Source organism: Aotus nancymaae, unplaced genomic scaffold (assembly GCF_030222135.1).
Source record: "Aotus nancymaae isolate 86718 unplaced genomic scaffold, 86718_ANA_hifiasm-v0.15.2.pri h1tg000083l, whole genome shotgun sequence".
Classification (NCBI taxonomy): domain Eukaryota; kingdom Metazoa; phylum Chordata; class Mammalia; order Primates; family Aotidae; genus Aotus; species Aotus nancymaae.
This window is the reverse complement of record NW_026988498.1, coordinates 3,752,689-3,758,688: the sequence shown is the minus strand read 5'-3', so window position 1 is coordinate 3,758,688 and position 6,000 is coordinate 3,752,689. Positions and strand designations below refer to the sequence as shown.

Here is a 6,000-nt window from a genome sequence, read left to right as displayed (position 1 = left end):
CAACGTGACCCCCATATTGACCACTGCTAGTTTCTAAGTGCTTGATGAATTTGCAAACTTGTGTTTTATTCTTCTTTCTTTCCTTTTACTTTTTTAAGAGACATATGATGCAGATGCATGTGTGGGCTTATTAGTTCCCCATTTGCGTTAGAATAAAGACCGCCCCCAAGAGATGTCCATATATCAGGGCCTGGAACCTGTGAATCTGTTACCTTATGTGGCAAAGGGGCTTTGCACATGTGATTGAGTTAAGGAACTTGATATGGGGAGATTATTGCAGATTATTCAGTGGGATGCAATGTCATCACAAGGGTCCCGATAAGAGAATGGCGGGAGAGTCGGGGTGAGAAAGGAGATGTGACGACAAAATTAGAGGGTGTAGTGATGAGCTTCGAGGTTGGAGGAGGGGCACCAGCTAACAAATGCAGGTGGCCTTTAGAAGCTGCAAAAGGGAAAGAAATAGCTTTTCCTCTGGAGCCTCAAGAAGGAGTGAAGCTCTGCCGATACTTTGATTTTAGCCCCAACCTCTGGTCTTCAAAACTGTAAGTAAATAAATTTGTGTTATTTTAAAAGTCACTAAATTTTTGGCAGTTTGTTACAGTGACAATAGAAAAGAAATACACCCAGGAATGGATGATTTCATTTTGCAGTTTTTTATAATTTTGGCAGTTTAGCAAAAGAGAGTAAGGTCTACACACCTGGCTTATGGAGTCAGATGACCTGAATCCAAACTCTGATGAGAAGCTTTACAAATTGGGCATATTACTTAACTTGCTTGCATTTCAATGTACATTTTTGATAAAAATGAATCCATCTCAAAAGATTGTTGTAAGGATTAAATAAGTTAATACAGGTAATACTGTTACAATAGTGTCTGGCTCACAGTAAACGCTCAACAAATTTTAGTTGATTTATGTAACATGTTGCACATTTCAGCAAATACTACAGCTAGGAAGTAGAATTGTGTTGAGAATTCTGCATTGCTGCTGTCACAGCCATACTAATTGCTTAAAATCGGAGAATGAGCATTCTGAGCAGCTCTACCCAACACATGCTCCCAGACTGTAGAGTGCCTGCAGCACTCAGGGAAAGCCCCGACGGCCCCCAGCTGCTGCACCTGCTCCCTTGGGAAGGAGTCTCTCTTTTGTTCCTCTTTCAGTTTCTGAAGAGAACAGGACATTTGTGCCATCTGGTTTGGGTTGTTATTTAAACCCAGTTTCATTTCTGTTTATAAAAGTATTAAGTTACTCCAGGCTATATTTGAAACAGTTTCAGGATCAGCATGACTGTACTGTTCCTGACTTACCCCGAGAGGTTGCTGTTCCCAGTGACTATATAAGCCGAAGCACATGTAGGATTTGAAGAGACTGATTCAGGCTTTGTGAGTGGCTGCAACCACGCTGTATGTGTGCATGTGTGTTCACACCGTCTAAGCAGGTGTACACACATTTCAGCTGCAGCATGAGTTGTGTTACAAGGCTAGCATAGGCAGCCTTACCTATTGCAAGAGCGATGTGTGAAGTGTGAAACAGATCTTTAACGCTGTGTGAAGCAGGCTCTTTTAAGGTCAACCAGACCATTTCTGGTGAAAACGAAACTATTGCCTAACCCTTCAGGTCACGGAGACTTATGTTGTTGTATCTTTCTCAGTTTTACAGTTTTAGCTCCTACCTTTAGGTCTTTGATTCCTTTTGAGTTAATTGTTATAGATAGTGAGAAGCAGGGGTTCAAATACCTTTTTTTTTTTTTTTTTGTATCAAGATACCCAGTTGTCCCAGAATCATTTGTTGAAAAAACTCTTCTTTCCCCCATTGGATTGTCTTAGCACATTTTTCTAACATTACCCAACTATAAATATAAGGTTGCCTGGGCAACAGGAGCAAAACTCCATCTCAAAAAAAAAAATGCTATTCTGCTTGGTAGGACAATGGAAATCATCTTCTATTTTCTGGTATTTTATCTATGTCAGCTACTTATCCTAAATTGTGATATCAAATGGAAGATTTTTTGATGAAATGTATTTTTTATTTTTATTTTTTGAGACTGAGTCTTGCCCTGTCACCAGGCTGGAGTGCAGTGGCGTGATCTCAGCTCACTGCAACGTCTGCCTCTCAGGTTCAAGCAATTTTCCTGCCTCAGTCTCCTGAATAGCTGGGACTATAGGCAGGCTCAACCACACCCAGCTAATTTTTGTATTTTTAGTAGAGACGGGGTTTCACAGTGTTGGCCAGGATGATCTCAATCTTTTGACCTTGTGATCCGCCCGCCTCAGCCTCCCAAAGTGCTGGGATTACAGGCAAGAGCCACCATGCCCAGTCGATGAAATGTCTTATTAAAGTGGTTTCTTGCTTATCCTTCCTAGTCTCTAAATGTCTCTGTGTAACATTTTACTGTGTTTAGCTTCCTCAAAACATTTTAGAACCTGACAATGCCTCTGCAATTATCTAAGCTTCTTGTAAGCAGGAGGAAACTGAGGCACGGGATACTTCAGGGTCTGCTGTGTCTCTGCCCACGGGTCTTACTCCCCTGCTGTCTGTTCCGCCTCCTGTCTCTGCTCTCCCCAGCACCCACGCTGCTGGCGGTGTGTCACTCAACCCAGGGCTCCAAGTTCTAATTATTACAAATTAATCATCCACATGGAATGCTATACCTAATTATATCAATGTGTTCTATGTGTAATTACTAAGAACATCTGGTTTTTCCTTCCTTCCTTCCTTCCTCCCTCCCCTTCCTTCCTTCCTTCCTCCACTTCCTTCCTTCGTTCCTCCCCTTCCTTCCTTCCTTCCTCCCCTTCCTTCCCTTCCTTCCTTCCTCCCCTTCCTTCCTTCCTTCCCTTCCTTCCTTCCTTCCTTCCCTCCCTTCTGTCCTTCCTTCCTTCCTTCCCTTCCTTCCTTCCTTCCTCTCCTTCCTTCCTCCCCTTCCTTCCTCCCCTTCCTTCCTTCCTCTCCTCCCTTCCTCTCCTTCCTTCCTTCTTTCCTTCCTTCCTTCCTCCCCTTCCTTCCTTCCTTCCCTCCCTTCTGTCCTTCCTTCCTTCCTTCCCTTCCTTCCTTCCTTCCTCTCCTTCCTTCCTCCCCTTCCTTCCTCCCCTTCCTTCCTTCCTCCCCTCCCTTCCTCTCCTTCCTTCCTTCTTTCCTTCCTTCCTTCCTTCCTTCCTCCCTCCCCTTCCTTCCTTTCCTCCCTCCCTCCCTCCCTCCATTCCTTCTTTCCTTTTTGAGACTGGGTCTCTCCCTGTCACCCAGGCTGGAGTGCAGTGGCATGATCATAACTCACTGTAACCTCAAGCTCCTGGACTCAAGCGATCCTCCCATCTTGGCCTCTTAAGTAGCTGGGACTACAGGTGTGCACTGCCATACCTGGCTAATATTTTTTACTTTGTCATAGAGACAGAGTCCCACCATGTTGTCCAGCCTGTTCTTGAACTCCTGGGCTCAAGCGAGCCCATCATCTCCGCCTCCTAAAGTGCTGGGTTTACAGGCATGAGGCACCGCACTTGGCCAGAATATCTTTTTCCTGACTGTCTTAGGTAAGAGAGTCATTCCTTTTTTTGTTGTTTGTTTCTTCAGGGGTGTCTACTGGGCTACTTTTATTCCAAAACAATAAAAAGGCAACTATGATGATACAGCAATCGATGGCTTATTCTCTTCAGTTTCATTTGCTGTGAATGAGTGTCCACTACATTCAAGGCCTTGTGATGGCTCCTTAGAGCTACAGAAGTGGCTGGAAAGGGATTTTATTGTTAACAAGGCGGCTAATAGGCTCTCTTTGCCCTTCCCCATGGTACTATCATCCAGTTCATTCCGTGGAGCGAGTTTTTCTGAAAAGAAATGGAAGATACCACCTAAAAGTGGGAGGACATACTGTAGTAGAGGAAGGCCTGGCTGGCCCACCTGTCACGTCTGCCCACCCAGCCTGGAGGGTGGTCAAAGTCTGGAACACACCACTGCTATGGGATATTGCACTTGCGCCGCCCGTTCACCAAAGCTAAGTTTTCCCACTTGTCCTTGAAGCTGAAATTCCAACGAAAGCATTTTCATTATATCAGAGTCCCATTTTCTTTATTTTTTTAAATTATACTTTAAGTTCTGGGGTATATTTGCTGATCTTGCAGGATTGTTACATAGGTATACACATGCCATGGTGGTTTGCTGCATCCATCCCCCCATCATCTACATTAGGTGTTTCTCCTAATGCTATCCCTCCCCTATCCCCTCACCCCCGCTATCCCTCCCTTAGCTCCCCACCCCCCAGGCCCTGGTATGTGATGTTCCCCTCCCTGTGTCCATGTGTTCTCATTGGTCAACACCCACTTATGAGTGAGAACATGCGGTGTTTGGTTTTCCTTTCTTGTGTCAGTTTACTGAGAATGATGGTTTCCAGCTTCATCCATGTCCCTGAAAAGGCAGAGTCCCATTTTCAATGGGGAGCCAGCTCAGCCAGGTGACATCTAAAGTCACCAAATAACCAAAATGGTGACAATTGCATTTAGTTGGTCACAGAGATAGATCCCTAAGGTTATTTCAATACCACGCCAAGTTTTAAAAGCCCCCAAGAGGTAGGAATCTATGCAACATAAACCACAAAGACCTTGTCTGGACTTGCAGGAGAGAACTGAGGGGCGGCCTGAGGCTCTGTGTCCAGTGCCTCGGATGGCCTAGGATTATAAAGGTCAGTGACACTGTGAGTCCATTGACGAAGGGTCCATGGTCCCGCTGAGTGGCAGGCACATGTCACATTCCTGAAGACTGCAAATTGGAAACAGGGAGAGTCTTCATGATAAAATCTAGGTTACAGCATTATAAAATGCTCCCAATTATCTTGACAAATGGAACTTGGTGTGAATGATTTACGAGAACATGATATTGTAGAGAAGGGAGAGTTCCAGCAATAGGAATGAGCTGTGCCTCGCCCTTGGGAAACCTCACCTCGGTTCTGGGGTGTTAGGTTGCTATGGAATGGCAAGTTTTGATCGCTGTTGATGTAAGGAAAATCCCATTCCTACATTCCCATGGCTAAGGGAATAAAGTAGAGAAAATGCAGTAAGCAACCATCCCAGAAAACCGATGCTCATAACAGTGCTTGCTATTGGACACTGATTTTGGCTTCATGTCAGTCAGTAAAATGGTGTTAGCTGCTTTGTTGCTTCGTGTATTTATCTGATAAATATTTATTGAATGCATATTGTGTGAAGCATTGTTCTAAACTCTGGCTATAACAAAGTGGAAAAAGGAAAATCCCTGATCTCATTGAGTTTTCTAAATAAATATAAATCCATTTTGACCTTTGCATATTTTTATTTTAGTATATCAAGTGGTCCTGGGATGGAATAAAGTACAACATGGATATGAGAACTTGGTTTATATCCTGCAGACTGATGAATTAGAGCACTTTCTAAAAGGTATCTGGAGTACCACTGAAAGCCTCACATCTGTTTCTTGGTAAATGCAAATCAAGTGATAATACTATTTATACAACGTGATCTCATTTTGCTAAAATATATATACATGAGGGAGAAAAGCACCGAAAGCCTGTACACTTAAAATTTTAAAACTGCCATGGGATAATGAGGACATTTTATTTTTCTCTTCGGGTTTGTCTCTGTTTTCCAGGTTTAATATGCTGAACAAGCTTTGCTTTTAACCACAAAACACTCTTTAAAGGCTGTAGTTTTTGTTTATTAATTTAAAAATGACATTTAGCATTTGCAAATAGTCTCCAGATTATGACTCATTCCCTACCAGTTCCCTCAAATATTGAGTAAGTAAGATGGCCCTGATGTGCTGGTTCATGCACCAGAACCATGAACAGAACTGGAATTCACAAGCCTAAAAATATTAGGCTGCCCACGTTATTCATTCAACTACATTCTTCCCATTGAGCGAAATGAATGCTAACTTCCTTCTGTGGATCTGGCCTCTTGCAATAGCAGGGCACTATGGCAAGGGTTTGTTTTAAGTCGTTTATTTGGAAAGCGATCCTGGCAAGTACAGTGAAGGAGTGGGA

General features: G+C 43.4%; 1 protein-coding gene across 2 annotated transcripts in view; it reads left to right on the top strand.

Annotated features, from left to right (window-relative positions):
- The first annotated feature begins 231 nt into the window (after positions 1 to 231).
- Positions 232 to 6,000, top strand: part of SFMBT2 (Scm like with four mbt domains 2) — a 288,295-nt gene continuing 282,526 nt past the window's right edge. For both annotated transcript variants that reach the window (XM_064369048.1, XM_021670606.2), the window contains exon 1: positions 232 to 542. The gene's annotated coding sequence lies outside the window, so the exon portion shown is untranslated. The remainder of the gene's footprint in view (positions 543 to 6,000) is intronic.